The sequence below is a fragment of the Gallus gallus genome, chromosome 3, assembly GCF_016699485.2.
Source record: "Gallus gallus isolate bGalGal1 chromosome 3, bGalGal1.mat.broiler.GRCg7b, whole genome shotgun sequence".
NCBI classification, from domain to species: domain Eukaryota; kingdom Metazoa; phylum Chordata; class Aves; order Galliformes; family Phasianidae; genus Gallus; species Gallus gallus.
In genome coordinates, this window is record NC_052534.1 from 102,127,600 (window position 1) to 102,146,499 (window position 18,900).

The 18,900-nt window shown below is 39.5% G+C and overlaps 1 long non-coding RNA gene across 1 annotated transcript; it reads left to right on the forward strand.

Annotated features, from left to right (window-relative positions):
* The first annotated feature begins 1,277 nt into the window (after positions 1–1,277).
* On the forward strand, positions 1,278–12,642 carry LOC121110208. The gene is made up of 4 exons (XR_005858380.1): positions 1,278–1,546; positions 8,124–8,236; positions 10,687–10,757; positions 11,931–12,642. It is a non-coding gene; the product is annotated as an uncharacterized LOC121110208 (long non-coding RNA).
* Positions 12,643–18,900: the final 6,258 nt, after the last annotated feature.

Here is an 18,900-nt window from a genome sequence, read left to right on the forward strand (position 1 = left end):
ACAGCAGTTTTCTGCTGTTTTGGTCTGCAGTGTTTGGTCTGTGTGGATAGTTGATTCCTATCTTTTTGTCATGAAGGTATTTGCTCCAAAGGAGGGATACTGGCCCTGTTTCTTCTTGTGGCACATCCCAACAGAAGATAATTTTGAATACTGCTCATTTGAAAAAAAAGAAAGAGTAAGTGGATTTAAGGCTCAAGGCAAGACAAGTGTCATCTGACTTGGGCCAGGGGAGAAGCCAAATATTTGCTTAAGTGCTTAAACAGGAAGAGAAACTTGTGGAATGTGAGGAGATACTCCGGAAGAAAAGAGATAATTGCTGTAATGGGGTTCTTACTGTCTGTTCATGATCTTACAGAAAATGTCTTCTGCTCTGCACTTTCCCATCTTCTTGGAAACTCTACTATGACATATCTAATTTCTTCCTGTGTTGAAGTATGAGGGCTGCTCTGAAAGTAATGCTTCCTATTTTATTATGTTGGCCCATTGCATTAGAGGTGGATGTTGGTGGTATGGCAGTAGAGGTTGAACCTTCCCACCAGTATTCTGTTCCACCACCGTGACAAATGGCAGTTAAGCAGCAGTCTGACAGAATTGTGCCTGACATGGAGGTGCTTATGAAGAAAAGTGTGTCACTGAATTCTTGCACGTGGAAAACATGGCACCCATTGGTATTCATTGATGGTTGGTGAACATTTATAGAGACCAAACAGCGGATGTGGGCACAGTGAGGCAGTGGGTGGTATGTTTCAGCAGTGGTGAAAGCAAAATACAATCCATGTTTTGGATTTCTGTTCACAGCTGTCACATCATGAAAATAAGTGAATCTCAATCAGCTTCTCTGATTGATAATCAGAACAGATGGGCAGATTGTAGCCAGGGGACTGTGTACAGGGTGGGCCACTTGCTCAATAAGACATTATTCAGCATGGTTAGAACAAGGAGAATGTACTTGTGCTCACATCTATAGGGTTCGTCCCTTTTTCTACACTAGCTTTCAGAGATCTTCTATGCTTGTGCAATCCACAGTTCTTCAGGGTGATGTTTTTCTATTGGGAAATTCACGTTTGGATATGAGGATAAAGTTCTTTACAGAAAGGATAGTTGAGCAGTGGAACAGGCTCCCCAGAGCAGTGGGCATGGCCCCAGACTGCTGGAGTTCAAGCATAGGGTTTGAATTTTGGGTGGTCCAAAAATGTTGGAGTTGGACCTGATGATCCTTTGTGAGTCCCTTTCAACATATGTTTAAATGAGTGCCTTAAAAGTGGAGGATAGCTAATTTCACTGCAGTCTTCAAGAAGGGCAAGAAGGAGGATCTTGGAGACTACAGGCCAGCGAGCCTCGCCTCTATCCCTGGAGAAGTGATGGAACAATTTGTTCTGGATACCCTCTCCAAGCAGTTGGAAGGGAAGGATGTTACCAGGAGTAGTAAATGTGGATTCACCAAGGGGAAGTCATACTTGGCCAACCTTGTAGCCTTCTATGATGTCATCACTGGCTGTATAGATGGAGGAGAGCAGTGGATGTTGTGTATCTTGACTTCAGCAAGGTATTTGACACCATCTACCACAACATCCTGCTTATGAAACTTAGAAAGTGTGGGATAAATGAGTGGATGGTGAGGTGGATTAAGAACTGGCAGACTGGCAGAACTCAGAGGATGGTCATCAGTGGCGCATAGTATAGTTGGAGGCTTGTAACTAGTGGTGTTCCCCAGGGGTTGGTGCTGGGTCGAGTCTTGTTTAATATTCATCAGTGACTGAATGAAGGGATAGAGTCCACCCTCAGGAAGTTGGCTGATGATACAAAGCTAGGAAAAGTGATTGACACCTGAAGGCTGTGCTGCCATTCAGCAAGACCTGGACAGACTGAATAGCTGGGCAGGAAGGAACTTGATAATGTTTAACAAGAGCAAGTGTAGTGTCTTGCATCTGGGGAGGAGTAACTGCATGCATCAGTACAGGTTAGGGAATGACCTGCTGGAGATGAGCTCTGTGGAGAAGGATCTGGGGGTTCTGGTGGACAAGAAGTTGGCCATGAGCCAGCAGTATGCCCTTGTGGCCAAGAAAGCTAATGGGATCCTGGATTGCATTAAAAAGAATGTGGCTAGCAGGTCAAGGGAGGTGGTCTTCCCCCTCTGCTCTGCCCTGGTGAGGGCACACTTAGACTAGTGTGTCCAGTACTAGGCCCAGTTCAAAAAGCACAGAGATCTCCTACAAGTAGTCCAGTGGAGGGCCACAAAGAGGATAAAGGGCCTGGAGCATCTCCTATATGAGGAGAGGCTGAGTGACCTGGGTCTGCTCAGTCTGGGGAAAAGAAGATTTTATTTAAAAACATTTTATTAATGTTTATAATTATCTAGAGGGGGGCAGGAGGCAAATGGATGAGGGAGGCCAGACTCTACCTGGTGGTGCGCAGCAAAGGGACTAAAACTTGGGCATAGGAAGTTCTGTACAGATGTGCAGAAGAACTTCTTTACAGTAAGGGTGATGGAGCACTGAAACAGGCTGCACAGAGGAGTTAGGGAGTCTCCTGTGGAGATATTCAAGACCCATCTGTACACCTATTGTAGGCCTATTGTAGGGTACCTGCTTTGGCAGAGGGGTTGGACATGATGATCTTCTGAGGTCCCTTCCAACCCCTGCCATTCTGTGATTCTGTGAGTGGCTTATTCTTTCCTTTGTTTTTAAATTTGCCCTATTTTCTTCTGTGTATTTGAGAGGAAAAGACTTTCAATAGATTCTGTAAAGGGCAATGAGATTGGTAAGCTTATTTAATGATTGGACAGTATGCTTAAGCCAAAGAAGAGCGTTAATTGCAGCAAAATATTAAACCACTTACTGAGATTATTTTTTTTAAATATAGCTTTTGAGATTTGTGGAAATAAATCAGAGTAACACAGACTGTCATGGACATTATTTGCATTTGATGAATGCGTGTGCTGGCCTAAGCTGCTGAACTATTCAGGCTGAAGGTTTCCACCATTGTCCTTGTTCCTGTAGATATCACAGAGGAGAAGATTAAGAGCATTATAAATTTAAAATAAAACTCAGAAATAATATAATAGGAAAAGATAGTCTACATACAACAAAAGGCAAATTTGCATAGACTTACTTTTATCCAAACATTTGACCTCCAGCTTTAGATGACTTAAAAAGGAAGAAAAACCTGTACCCATTTGTCTTGGTGCAGTAATCTGAAAGTTAACACATTGAGAAACATTTCTCACTAACTCTGAACTGCATATGCAATTATAAAATAATTAAAATCTGCATTTCTTTCAGCACTGATGTAATGGTCATCTGGCTGTCCAGTTGGAAAATAATAATATTTTGCCTTTTTTCAGGTTTCTTAATTCAGAGGTGTGTAAATCGCTTTTCTTAGTCGTTTCATCATTCAGACCTTCCACTGGCTCTTTCTTCAAGTAACTTTGAGTTTGAACTATCATGACAGCTCTTGACAGCTGTAACTTGGTTTCTGTGTTCTAGCAAGTCCCCTTGACCTGGCTCTTTAAACCTTCTGGAGGTTCAAACACTGTTTTTGCTGTAGCTTCCTTGCAGTAGTTTATGATTTTATCCCACTAACCTTTAGGAGAAAAACATTTCTCTATTTACTAGACCCCTCCTCTCGCCTTATTCAGAGACTTAAAATCAAATATTTTGACACACATACTAGAGCTGAGTCAGTGGTAATATAAAATAACGGAAAAGGACTGATTTATCCATAAAGTCTTGAAGTATAGAGGTCTGTCACTTAAAATTGATAGAATTTCTTTTGTTTTAATGTATTGTGTGACAGAATTGGTGGCTATGGAAATCACTTTTACCTGGCAGCTCTTGGCATTGGTGCCTGGTGGTGAGCAAGTGGAAAGGGAATAAAGGCATCATTTGTTAAGTACATTTATTTTCTTTACTATTATTAGTTAAAATAAAAGTTTCAATTGCAAAATGCTGGCTCATGTTTTTAAGTTTTTATATCCCAATTATGGAAGCATTTGACTGAATAAGAGTTTAAGTAAGGAGGGGGTCTATAGAAGTCTGCAGCTGAAAGTACTGAACAACTTCCCAGTCATCTTCCTTGCCTGCAAAATTGGATCTGCAGGGATTTGAATGTGCTCACTGCATTTCAGTCTCTATTTGAGTCCATTATGTATTTTATATTTCTTACTCTGACAAAACTATCAAACAGAATAGGAATGACATATTTAAGCTTGGTTATAGTAGTGTTTAAGGCAGTAAAAAAAAAAGTGAGCTGGTGTGGTTACAACATCGTTCTAATAAAGGACAGTGTTGGTTAGTTCTATTTTACAGTCTCCTGAACAATAACAAAGGTAGCTTCTCCACAACGTTCGTTTTTAGTGGAAGCGACTCTTCAGGAGAATAAGATGAGGAAAACATCAGAAGTATTGATATAATTATGGTAATATTTTAAACACTGATTTGCAAGTCATTGTTATATAAGAGATACTTCCTTCTTTTTCTGATCTTTTTTTAATATGAAACATCTATCAAGTAAATAGGAAAGGAAAACTGTCTTTTTCTGAGTGGTTTCATTTCCAGTGTTTCTTTGGCATCCCCTCAAGGGTCAGACTCAATAAACAGCTGTGCACTATGTGTGAATAAAATCAATGTTGCAGAACCGCGTAGCACATCAACAAAAAAAGAGTTTTAATTCTGTTCTCTTTGAGTGTAACTGGGACACTTAGGAGTTTAACTTTTCCTATTCCCGTATTTACTCTCAGTGCTTACACCAAGGAAGAATTCAAAACAAGAAACAGCTGGAGCCTTTTCTTTACACTTCACCTGCTATTCACATCAATAACCCTTCAAAACACAAATGTGCTGGCAAGTCGCACACAATTTTCACTGCACCCACTTTTGTGTGGAAAAGTAACTTCATCATCTCACTTGGGATAATAAGTATCAGAAATCTGCACGACACCATTTTCTGTTGAAGGCTCTTATTTCCTATACAAAACAACAAAATGACTCACGCATGAAGTATGCTCACATCTATAGTTATAAAGGCACACGCATATGCTTCATTTGTGTGCATGAATATATATACTTTTTTTCTTCCTGGATCCTAAAGAGCAAGATAAATCTTGTTATTAGGCATGAGATGTTGTGAACAACACTAGGCAGAGTGCTTTGTAAATGAGTTTGTTCTTGCTGAATGGATGCAAGGCATTTCTGGAACCAAAGAGCCTGGCTGGTGTGAAGGGCTGTGTTGTGCTTGGCTGAGAGTGCAGCCTTTGGTCAATGAGAACAGCCCATCTACAGTAAGCACATACATACACCTTTGAGTAATGCAGTAGCAGAGAGAGGGAGAATTGGAGATGCTTACGATGTTCACAAATCTGTATCAGAGAGTTACAGCATACTACAGAGCTTTTGGTTGTGCCATCTTCTTGTAGCAGCAAAGATGGCTGGGGGTTGTTGCAAGCACCCAGATCTTCAGTTGCCTGTTTGAGCTTCCTGAGTGACTGTGAATATATACTGTTTGTAAGGACAGTATGGGTGTTTTGGAATAGATTTTAGGGATTTCTAGATTTTCTGCAGCATGTGAATGCGTGCCACCTTGTTTGGTGTAAACGCATCAAGTGTGGTGAGCAGTCATGAAAAATGGGAGGACTTATCTAAGGGATTCCTCTACGTGAATTTTTGTCAGCAGAGATAATAAAAATGTTGGCTTTACACTGGAATTTTCTGTAGGCTTATGTTGCTTCTCAGGTTGTTTCCTGGAGAGGAATAACTGGGGGGCAAGGACACACAGAGAAATGGGTGATAGTGTGTTGCAAATCTTTCCGGATAGACTCAGGGGGACGTCAGAGTTTCAAAACAGATCTCACATTTCACGTGGGGCAAACTGGCAAGCATGGACTGAATGATGCTTCATTGATCATCAGATTTGTCTTCTGTCTGTTTCAAATCATCCAGAGTAGTGGGAATGTTTTTATATGGATCCTGTTGATCTCCTGCTGATGTTACAAGCAGTGTCTTCTCTTTCTGTTTCTACATGGTCTGATTTAACTAAAAGCAAGACTTTCTTCAGGTCTGTTGAACCTTCCAGGTGTTTTCTGCAAGTCTTACAACATTTTCTCAGCACATCTGTCTGAATAGTTTATATGGATTAAGGTTTTCTTTATTGCTTGTCTCGGAAATAAAACCTGGGATAATGGTGTTTTTATGAGTCATCGTTAAGATTTGTAAATAGAACGTATTCGTTTTCTCTTACATGACATGCTATAGGATATAGCACTACCTATTGTACCCAAATTGTAAAATACGAAAGGTAATTCTGTGACACCAGATTATTTTGAAAACTAATCTGCAAGACAGTGTTCTGATTTCCAGTAACCATCTTGATTTGGGTGGGATGGAGGGGAGAAAGGGAGTTGGTCCATAGCAGAGCCATTAAGGTGTTGCACTGGGTCTGGCTGGGACACAGTTGGCTTTCCTTCTCTGTATTCTATAGCTGATATTTTTTTATCTCGATGTCTGATATTTTGGCTGTTCCTGAGCACTCTGGACACTGCAGCAAGGCTGTCATTTGCAAACTCCCTCCCTCCCTCAAAGCCACTGGGCTGTAGGTGGGCAAAGAGGTGTGGTGGGAGGCATTGCCAGGACAGCTGATTTCAACTGGCCAAAGGGATATTCCATACCATCTGATGGCTGCGCAGCATTGAAACAGAGGAAGGAGAAGGAAGAGGGTACTCATATTATGAAAACATTGGTCCTCCTGAACAACAGCTAGATGGATTGAGGCCCTGCTTTCCAAAACGTGTCTGAACATTGCTGATGGCAAGTAGAAAATAATTGTTTTTTCTCTCCCAGCATCTCATTTTTAGGTGCTGCCATGCCTTCGATTGAGACATCCAGTCTCAGTCAGTGAATAAACAGTGTTTAATTTTATTTATTTGTCTGTTTAATCCAGACTGATCATTCATTTCCCTTTAGCTTCAGCCTTGGAGGAGGCGAGTACTTTCACGAGAGTTGTCGGTGGATCACAACGAAGAAGCAGGACTCTAAATGCTACTTCTCTGTTCTCCAACAGCGTATGCTCAGGGACTATTTCTTCTGCACACTGACAGTTTGACACACACAATTCTTTTCCTGATACTTAGAAGAAATGAAAAGACTTCACAAACTTGCTAAAGATGCTGATTCCCAAAGCTCTGTACTGTGAGTTTTTATTAAAGCATTCCAGTGTCACAGCATCCAAACTTGCGCCCTCTTAGTTGATAGTCGGGGGATATTTGCAGGACTGACTGCACAGTGACCTCAGGTTTCCTGCAGCAGAAAAAATGCCTCAGGGACACTCAAGAGATTTATCATAATGTTGTTTGTTTGCAGAAACTTTCAGGTACAACAGAGACTGACAGGTACTGTACCACACAGGTTAAACAGCAAAGAACTTAGCAATAACAATATAGAAAGACAGGCAGTCAAATATATACACATTATACAAAATTCCTCTCTACTGTGTGATGTTTAGAGCTCCCTAGAGCTATTTCCCTTGATATACTGACGTTGCTGGGCCTACAGTTCAACATGCTGTACTGGGTACCAATTCGTAGGTCTTATTTCAATCTCTCTCTCTCTCTTTTTTTTTTTTTTTTTTCCATAAGGCTGGTCAAAGTTTGCAGAAAGTAAAATGTTTTAAGGAAATTTTTGCCTAATGCATCCATGCTAATATTTTTAAGAGCCACTGTCACAGTATTGTGATACAGGAATAGAGTAAGGTCATAGAAATTGAGTGGGCACAGTTTGGCTTTTCAGTTTAACGTGTGGAAAGGAATAATAACATCCTCACTGGTGAATTGAAGAGGCGGCTAGCTGGAAGGCAAGATACAAAGAAGAATCTCTGTTTCCTTTGATGTAAAGTATCTCTCCTAGTTACTTGTACGGCACATTGCTGTAACATCTGAGTAACTCGCAGAAATCTGCTTCTCCACTTGAACTTTGTTGTAGAAAGGCACTTTAGTATCCTTGCTGGACAGACAGGGCTCTGAGATTTAGTTTCTCAGTGCACAGATGCAGTTGCAAAAGTTGAATTTTATCAGGTTAGAATGAAACACTTGATTTCCAAATACAAAGTCATTAAAATCTCTGTAAATTCTTCAGGTCTACAGATTTTTGCCAGTGAAGTTTCTCTGAATGCTTGTTCAGGCCTCCAGGTGGGATGAATCACTTTCTGCATATTCTCCAGTGATGACAAAGGGAACATCAGCTTCCAGGTTAGACTGAGCATCTACCTTGCATGCCTTGAAGGATGTACGAGATAAATCTAAGTCTAAACACCTAAGCCCTCAGGAGACATAATTGCAGGCACACATCTCACCTTGTTATTTGTTGCTGGTTCTCAGGTGGTTGCTTGCTCGGCTGTGAATACTTGGACACTCTGCTCTGAGCTATTGATGCTCCTAGGGACAAAGGTCCCTAAAAGGTGGGCAAGTAAGATCAGCTCTGGATGTAGATCACATGCCATTAGTCTCCTGAATCCCAAGCTAGCAAATTATTGTGACATTTTTCTTCCAGTAATGATGTGAAATACTTAGGGACCTTGTTTCAAAATATTTTGTAACCATTTGGTAGCTTCTTGCGCTTTTTAATAGTCAGTGCATTCCCAAAACCTTGGATTAAGAGACTTCACTGTAATAAATATTTCCTTCATATGCAGCTGCTTTAAAAAAAAAAATAAAATCTAGTTATCATGCCTGTACCTAAAGGTGACACCACACTTTTTAATTACTATGGGGTAATTCATGCTATTCCTATTTCAGTTCATGAAATGCAGAACACAGCTGTACCTAAATTATAACACCCTTCAGAGTTTCAGCTCTCCAAGCAAAGAAAATGACCTCATTTGTGAGGTGAATGATAGCAGTAGAAAGACAGAAAGCAAAACAACTCAGAACTTTAACATTTTCACAATTTGTGTGTGTATATATATACATACGTATGTATATATGAGTGAAAAACATATATACGTACATGTGCATGAAAAGCCACTGCATAACGTCTTCTGATCAACCAACCTTGAAATAAAACACAAGCACAAAGGACACAGAAATGATACCTGTATAATAGTCTCCAAAAGTGTAAAAAAAAAAATAACTATTGGTCTTACAAATTGGAGATTGCTTGAAGTCTAGACTGCAAACCGCATTGGACTGTGCAGCTCTCAAACCACACAAGGATGGGGAGTATTATAGCAGCTGTTACCATGGACGTTGACAGAAATCTGAAAAGTGCAAAGGATAAACATAACAAAAAAATAAAACCTTTCCAGATGGCTGTACAGCTTCCTAAAAATACACACTGCCACTGAAGGCTGGCTGGATTGAAAAGAAAAGATACGTTGTCTAAAATAAAAAAGCTATAGAAGCTGCTGTACATTAAGAAAACTGGTAAATTAGAAGACGTTTGTCAGTGAACATTTTTCTCTGTTCTCTGTAGAACTTAAATATACAATGTAAAGAGATTACTGCATAGGTTGTAGCATGAGCACCATTCTGAAAAGAATGCAGGACTGTTTAAATGATAAATGTCATTTGGCTGCATTTTTATAAAACAATCATAATTTTGCTGGACTAAGAGAAGCAGCTAGACCAGTCTTGACCAGCAAGTTTGCCTGCTTCTTCTCTAAAGAAATCTCATTATGCATGCCCATGCCTTTGTCACCTCAAGATTGTACTAATGCAGCTGATTTATCAGGGTCTGCTTTTGGTATGTTGTCCTCAGCAAGCAAAAGAAATGAAGCTGGAACTCATGCATGAGAGCTTGTCAGTGTCTGCAAATTGTAGTTTCCTTGAATATCTGCCTGCTGTTTAAGATGAATGGCAATTCCATGTATCATGACACATAGTGAACACCATTAACAGATATATTTCTGGATGTCAGAGAGCTCCTGATATTACCTTCTACTTTGAGAAACTTCCACCAGTTTGGCTGAAAGTTTCCAGACCCATTTGTCTGCAGGAAAATGTAAAATGATCATTGTCAAAACTCTTCCAAAATCAAAATGTAAAGGACGTAAGGATGCATTCCTCACAATGTGAAAAGAGAAGCAGGCCACTGTTTTACAGTGTTACAGTTAAGACTGCTGCAGTGAGAGTTAACATTCAGGTAGGTTTTTGCTGTTATGTCTGGCATCAAGAGTCTATTTTGAGTTAGAACATTTCTTCCAGTCTCTAGCCTCAACTTATTCATGGTGGATTTATATTATTCTGTTCTCTTGCCAACATTATTCTTTAGCTATAACTAGTTTTTCCTATCCTGTTGTATCATTCCAGTTGTGTTTCTAATTAACTTCTTGTTTTGATAGACTAAGCAAGCCACCTTCTAGAGGTGTATCTAGAGGTGAAAGGATGCTTCCTTATGTCTTGTGACTCCTAACCTTCTCTTCCTTGGCCGTTTCTCCCAGTTTGGTATGGGCAAAAATCAGAGGTGTGAGGTATTCCAGTGCTCCTAAAAACAAGGAAAGGAGTGAAACCAGAGCGTGACATCTCAAGTTAAGAATTCTTATTTCCGAGAATTTAATTGTTATTTCTTAATGTTCTCTGAACATTTTTATTGCCAGAGAGACACACAGAGAATTATATTTTTGAAATACCTTAACTTCCACTGCCTGTCAGTATAATTCCACACTCTATTGATAATTTCAATCTGAATTGCTTCCTTTCAGGACTAAAACCATGAGCTCTAAATAATATATTAAACATGAACGATCCAAATGAAGCCTGGCAGTTACTCAAGGTGAGATTACAGACTGTTTAAAATGGGCATGTGCTATTTTAGAGGCAGGTGTCTCAAAGGTAATTGTCATCATCTTCTCCTTTGGATTGTTCCGGAATTCATCAGGAAGAGTGTGTACTTCCATCAGCTTCAACAGCTGGTTCTCCTGATGCCTAGATGTCATAGAAACTGTTGTTAGAACGATATGTTTCTTGTGGAGAGTGCATGGGTATATGGAACAAATACTGCTCCGGATCAGGTAGTTGCCTGAATGACTCCTTCCTCCTATAGGATATAACAGTCACTTATTAAACTTGAAAGAGAGGATGCAATCCAAGACACTGCCCAAGCTATTACAAGTGCCCTGGCATGCAACCTCCAGATACCTTTTGTTACTGTAAATCCACTTAGAGGGAAATGATACAAATAACATCTCATTTTAGATGATAAACTCTATTTTCCTAATGACATTTTCTAGCCAACCAAGAAAGTAATAATGTTATTAAACAATTTAAAACATATCTATGGTTTTAAGAATATATGGACATTGTATACAGTCTGCAGGCTCTATGCCATGCCTCAGCTAAGTTAGGAAGTTATATCCTGCCTCAGTAAAATACTTGCATAAAGAACAGTTACTTTGAATATTTATAGCGGTTGCATAGGTGTTCCCTAGCTGTTTTGATTAATTAAGCCTCTAGAAGGGCTCCCTCCCCAACATCAGCAATCCTTGTTTATTAAAACCATTACACTGCTTTCTCAGGATCTTCCTGTTGAGCTATAATTTCATTATCTCAGTGACTGGCTCCACTGGGGTGTTTCTGTTTGAATGCAAGAAGATTAGCATGTTAACCTTTTTTTTTTTTTTTTTTTTTGGTATATTGTACGCTATCTCTGACATACAATTATAAATCAGTCATTGTAACTGCACTACATGCAGTAGCTCTAAGCAAAGCAGAAGAAGCAAAGCTTAGATCGCTCAGCATGACAAAATCCAAATAATCTCCATTCTAGATTACTGATGGAACTGGTATAGAAAATACCAAGTCCAGCAGTGAGGATTTTAACAAACTTTTATGGTTTTTTTGGTGCTGTAGAATGCTATGATTACAGAATATCAAACACTGTTAACAGTCTTTTAAAAATAACTCTTCCTCATCCCCCACAATTTACTGTTCTTTTATTTCTCTCCAGGGCCATCTCAGGGCTTCCTGACTGTGAGCAAACCTGAATTTTGCCACTGCTTAGCTGAGGGTCGAGGATGTTTATTTTGTTCTCGTTGTTTGTGGAGACATTTCAGTTTTGTGATGGTGCAAAGGAGGGTTCGGGGAAAATAAAGCAGGTAATAAGGGGCTGGATGAGTTTTTTAAAGTTCTGGTAAAATAGGAACTTTTCTGTGGAGATAAAAGTAAAAAGATAAGTGAGATTTTGAAGGCCATGGCTCTGCGGTGCCTTTCCTCTTTCACTACCCTGCCAGTCAGATCTCTGATCTATCCCAGAGAAAGGTTCCACCCCACAGAAAAGATGCTGGTGCAGGCTCAGCATGGACTTTGTGCAGTGTACATTGGGAACCTACCTTGCTGGGTCTGTGAGAAGTCAGGATTAGAGCTCCCAGGCTTGTAAGCTCCCCAAAGCCTCCCCTATTTTTTCCACATATCCCATTCATACAAAATTTCTACATCTTCACCCCTTTGGGTATTCCTTCCTTTACCCTGCTCCAAGATAAGATTTATTTCCACAAGGTGCCCTTCTGGCTCTTGTTCTCTTTCTTCCACATCAACATAGGACATGATCTCCCACTCTTCCTTCTACCCAAATCGACTTTCTCGTTCTTTCCCTTGTGGCAGGATGAGGGTCTCCCCTTGTCTCCTGCTCCCAGTGCAGTCAGGGAAGCAGAGATAAGACACAGGGGTATCAAAACAGCACTCTGCTTGGAAGCTGGCTCCCCTCTCAGTACCTAAAACCCTGTTACCAGACAGAGAACTAGAGGAGAGTTTGAAGGAAAAGATCATTAAAAATAAAGGCAAATGGAAAATTGGGTAAATTACTGCAGAGTCTTATCAAAGGTAATTTTTGTAGGGTTAGCCTATTATGTTCTTTTTTTTTAATTTCTTTTTTTTTTTTTTTCCTATGTGGGATAATGCTGTGGCTTTATCTACTTAGATTTCAGAAAAAGCGCCTCCTACAACCGTGAGGAGAAATTTGTACCGTAGGTGGGATGATGGCAATTAATAGAGAATGTGGGGTAGGTTAAGGAGCTGTTGGAAAGGGAGGATATGCAAAGGGGGATACTGGCGTGGAGAAAGACTACTCCTCATATCCTCAAGGGATCGGGGAACTGAAATAAGGAAATGAAACTATAGAGGTTCAGGTGACTGGGCACTCAGAAACTACTAAAAAAAGCCTCTGCTATAAATAGAGGATATCTGAGTTGGAAGATAGAAAATCGTAGAATCATAGAATCATTAAGGTTGGAAAGACCACTAAGGTCGTCTAGTTCAACCAGTTCTGCTGATCCAAATAGTAGAAGTTAAGGAGACTGGAAAGTCGGTTTGGGATACAAATCCTTGGACAGTTGATGTCTTTGAAACAAAATCAGCTTCCTTGACCATGCTGTATATTAATGATCTCTTTCTGGATTTGTTGTTACTTAAGAGAGGAAGGTTGGATTTTTCCCTAATGAGCCAAAGATGACTTTTGGAGACTGAGGAAAGTTGCACTCCCTTGCCCTCTGTGCAAGAGCAGATACAGGTTCACCTGTTTTTTCTGGAGCCATCCGGTACTCAAGATGTGATGGCCTGAATCTTGAGCTGAGATTGACAGATAGTAGTTTTTACAGTATTTTTTAACAGATGTGGTTTAAGACATTGGTGACACTCTCAGTCCCTTCAGATTCCCTTCAGAGGCGCAGTACAGTTGTAGCTTTCAGTTTCGTTATACAGGTCATAAAGTTCTTTGAGGCTGTAGGGGAGGAACTGGTGACACTGTGTGGGGAAAAGGGAACTCAGTGGATCTTTCATCTGGTGTCTCATTGCAGAATTAGCGCATGTGATCCCTTCCAGTCCTGTGTTCCTGTTAAAAATTGGTTGAAATGCGATTTTCATCTTAGAACTCTACTGAAATCTAAGTTCTGTTTAATATTTCTTCTGTGAAGGCACCCTGCCCTCTCAAACATTCCTAAATAATAATCTATTCCCGTTAAAAGCATCACAGTGTGCCAAGACTCTACATCGTCTCTAAGAATTTTTGCAGCAAGTCATCTCAAATAATGGCAAAGAAATCTAATGATAAAGGAAGGCATTAAGAGATAGGAATTGAAAAAATTCCATTCAATTTATCAAATAGAGATAACTTTTTTTTTTTTTTTTCAAAATCACCACCAAAATTTCTTAACGTATCTTACTTCAAAGGGATTAAATGAGAAAGGAAAAGGTAGAAATCACACGGCATCTCAGACAGGATTAAATATTACTGCTCAAAATAAAAGGAAGCATTCAGTTTTGTTTAAAAAACGATGTTTTCGAATAACTGAAGATTTTTAATTTAAAAAATGTTTCTACGGAAACATATTTTTCACTGGGAGTGATTTTGACAACCCGTAATTATCTTTATTTAGTATTAACAAAACCATAATTGTGTTTGATTCAGACACAGACTGGACATGAAAATGAGTAATGAGAGCCTTCAATGAACCAAAGATTAAAGTGATCTGGAAGATGTGTTTTGAAGCATAGCCCAGAAGGTTACGCTATTTGAAAAGACAAAGTGCTTCCTTTCTTATTTATTTTTTACGCTGTTCTGTTCTGTCCTCTGTTTATTGAGCCACAAAGACTGTTCATTTCATTTAATTCAGCAACTCTTGTGATCATAATGTAGTGTTTTTGAAATACTTTTTTAAGCACAGAAATGGTAAGTTCACCGTGGTCTGAGGAACACAGGTGATTAAAATTATTTACTTTCAGAATTCCTTTTGATTTTTGGAATGTAGTGTCATGCTGTGTTCCAGAAAATTTCTAAAAAGTGTTGTTTCTGGGCCCTGGTCCAAGGATATGATTCTGAATAACGTGACCCTCTCAAATTTCATGTGAAGAAAACCAATACCTGCCAACTCTGATTCCCATCATTAGTATTTGTTGTTGAGTTACGTCTTGTGTGAATAAATATTTCCTAATATGCATTTATCTTCATGAAAGCTTATAGTTCTTGAAACCCCTGAGAGCAGGGAGACACCTTTTCACTCTGAAGAAATAATTTCAGACTACAAGATTTCTAGTAAGTCTGTCCAAATACTTGAACAAACCAAGGTTGATAGGCACAGATACTGTAACTTGACTGTTGTATGGCTATAAGGATTCTTGGTATGCTTCTGCCCTGAACTCACTACTGGTCTCCCAAGCTATTCCTGTGTATGCTCCAGGAATAAGCTTGTGCCAGGGAGCTTTCCCTATTGTCCTTGTGTTGAAGAGCACAAGTACGGTTCCAGTGTGGGCGTGAAGAAGATGTTCCTGTCTTTATTAGTATAGAAAAAAGAACGTCCTGTGCCAGAAAGCTAGTAGGCAGGAACTTTGTTTCAGACAAATCATCATGTGGCAACTCACAGAAACAAGTAGATGGGAAACATCTGGGTAACTGGTGGTCATGTAGGTAGAATGGCTAGGTAGAACAGTTGGCAAAGAATATCACAGTAGATGTGTTTTTATCATGAGAACACAGTAGGTGTGGGGCTACAGAACGTGTGATTGCAGATAGAAGTGTTAACTACATAAGGTTTTGATTATGTGGGATAGGTAGGCTGAGGCATGGAAAGGCAGAAAGAATTTTATAGAATATAATTTTTTTTTTCTCGAAGGCAGTAGGAGTATCTAAGCAAAATAATTTTATGGCTAAGAAGGCCAGCAACATCCTGGCTTGTATCAGAAGTAGTGTTGTCAGCAGTACCAGGGAGGTGATTGTTCCCCTTCCTCTGGTACTGGTGAGGCTGTACCTCAAGTGCTGCATTCAGTTTTGGGCCCCTCACTGCAGGAAAGACATTGAGGTCTTGGAGTGTGTCTGGAGAAGGGCAACAAAGCTGGGAAGGGTCTGGAGCACAGACCTTATGGGAATGGCTGAAGGAACTGGGATTGTTCAGTGTACAGAAGAGGAGGCTCAGGGGAGATGTTATTGATCTCTACAGCTCCCTGAAAGGAGGTTGTGGTGAGGTGGGGGTCAACCTTTTCTCCCAGGTAGCAGCAATAGGATGAGAGATAATGAGCTCACGTTGCACCAGGGGAGGTTCAGGTGAACCTGAGCCAGTCAGTATGGTATATTCATAATATTGTGTGAGACAGGAAGAGAGGTGAGTAAGCTGAACCTCTGAAAATTATGAAACCTGGAAGATTAGTACTATCAAGCGTGGTGTTTGATTCACAAGATTATTATTATCATTAGTATCTACATAGAGGCACAGTTGATATTGAGGGATAAACTACTGCAGATTGCATGGAAAGATTAAGAGGTGAGAATCTATCCATCATTAAGTCATGGAAAATAGGCAAAAGAGATAGTATGTTATCTAAGGTAATTATATTACTTCTGCAGACATTTTCACCTTGTGTAAATCAGCACATTTCTTTTGAAGTGAGAATTCTGACAAATTTAAACAGAGGAGAGCTTGGCTGGCTGTTGGTGTTTCCATGCTGTCCTTGTAACACTGTTTGGACTGGAAGCACTCCTACTTGTGTTTTCCTGAATTTCAAGATACCATGAATTGTGAAATAATTGGCAGCCTGGGAAGTGCCATCCATCACTCCTGTTAGCACAATGGAAAAGCTGTTTGACCACACGGAGCACCCCACAAGGACAACAAATAGGGAACAAAAAGCCCAATCTTCAGAGGTGCAAAACAGGCATAACTCTCATTTGGAAAAGAAAAGGCAGTTTTTAAATGAAAGAAAGAAGGGAGTTCTCCAGGGCTTATTCCTAAAAGGAGCTGAAAACCTCTTGGAAAGTGCTGAGTGCTCCATACTCCCTCTGAATTCTTATGATTTTGTCCTTGCTTCTCTGTATTGCATCTTTACAACAAAGTGTGGAACATTGTGCTTCTAAATCTGGAGGCCGTTTCTTTTTTTCTTGTCATAATGAAGTGTAGTTTTATTTTCTTTTCAAAATGCATGGTCTTAAAAACCGTAAAAAATTGTGCTTTGGAAGTTATCTGACAAAATGAAACTAATAATTTTGTTTGCTGCTAGTATCCTCCAAGCGGTAATGTGAACGGAGGTATCAATTATTTAGGACTATGAAGCACTAATCTGGATATGGTGATTTCTCATTAATACTAACAACTTCAAAACTAATTCTCATTAGCTTGAAATAATTATTTAGCTGCTTAGGAAGTGATTAAATTCAAACAGAAGTATATAATGTGTTTACAAAAAAGGAATTGGTTGACATTACAAAATGTTAATGGCCTTATTCCTTAAAACTGATTATTGGATTGTCCCATACGTTTAGGGAATGTTCTTGAAACTGTACACTGCCTTTTTGTTTTGTGTAGAAATTGCATCCAATTTGGAAGAAGACATTTTTAGGCTATCAGCTACAAATTAAGCAACAACAACAACAAAATCTAGAAGAAAGTAATTCAATTTTTAATGGAAAAGCAAAATTATTTGCCTGTAATTGTTTGACTGAGTTTCGATATTCGCTTCATATGTATTTCTTTGACATTTGAAGATAGGAAATACATTAGCAGAAAGAAAACCTGGTCTTGTTCGGAATCCAGAAGCACAGAGGTAGGAGAGACTCAGACTCCTAAAGCAGACATGAGGTTTGGGTCCAATGGTGCGTAGCCTGAAATTCTTGTATGTCATTACTTGGAAGCTTGAGGCTTTTTGTTGAGGGAAAAGAAACCTTCTGTGGGATCTATTTATTGCTTACCATTTTTCAGTGTATTCAGGTTTTAGGATTAGGTACTCAGCAGTAATGGAAAGTGCTGAGAAACAAGTGTGAAAACGAAGTGATGAGAAATGTTCTGTCTGCGTTATAGCTTCCATCTTGGATGATGCACACAGAGAGAAGTGAGGAGCTCAGGAGCAGATGCATGGATGCTATAAAAGCTTATGTGCCAAAGCATTAAAACTAGAACTGTTCTTCTCCATAAAGAGTAGAAAAAAAGAGGGCCCTCTAGCCATAAATTCGCCAGTAAAGTGCATGTGCACTGTATCATTTGGCTCAATAAAAAATACAGCATGTGGCAAAATTTTAGACAGATAGATGTAATTAACACAGAAAGGCAGATGGCAAGGAAAAGGGACAGGGGAAGAAAAAATAGGTAAGACTGGGATCCAGTGAAACTCTCTAACATCATAAGTACATTAGGAATTCCACCATCATAGCAGTATTTAAATGCTTTCTTACACAGAAGAATATGGTGCAGACTTTTTCCTGAATTAGAGCCTAGGTTTTCAAATGAGGGTCAGCTCATTTTGGTTTATGTACTCAGTGTTATATGTTGTTGCTATCCAAAGTATAATTTTCAAGCATCCAGAAGTTAAGAAGTGTGTTTAAGGATGGCAGTTATACCCTTTCTTAGAGGTATAAGAGGTGTCAGTGCTCTGCATAACAAATCATGTTTATGTTACAGTAGAAAGTAAACATTTGCATTTCAAACCGGCACAAACTGTGGGTAATATGTTGAGGTTGCTCTGAGTCAGCCTTGCAAGGAGTTCTGGAGGTGACTGTTCCCAGCAATGAAAGTGCACTTCGTTTCAACCTCAGCAACCTATGGTTACGAGCTTCAAACAGCGGGGGGGGGTTTTCAGCGCTTGGATTTAATGGAGAGGTAATGGCAAAGAGTGCATTAGGAAGAAAAAAAAAAAAAAAGAGAGGAGTGAGGTGGAATTAAACTGGGATTTTAAAAAATGGAAAATCAAAGTATGAGGTTTCAGACCTGTCAAAATGTTTAATTCTTCTTGTTCAAGCTGCAGATGGTTTGAGTCATCTTGTGCCAGAATTAACTTGGTGACACAGTAAAATAACCTTTCAGAAATACATTTCCCATATTTTATTCATTGTTGCACTTCAGCTGAACCTATTCTTTGCATGAATAAGGTATTTGAGATCAGATGCCCTCTTCATACTTGCTTGGTGGGAATTGGAACGTGACTTGTTAAGAGCTAAGCCTAAT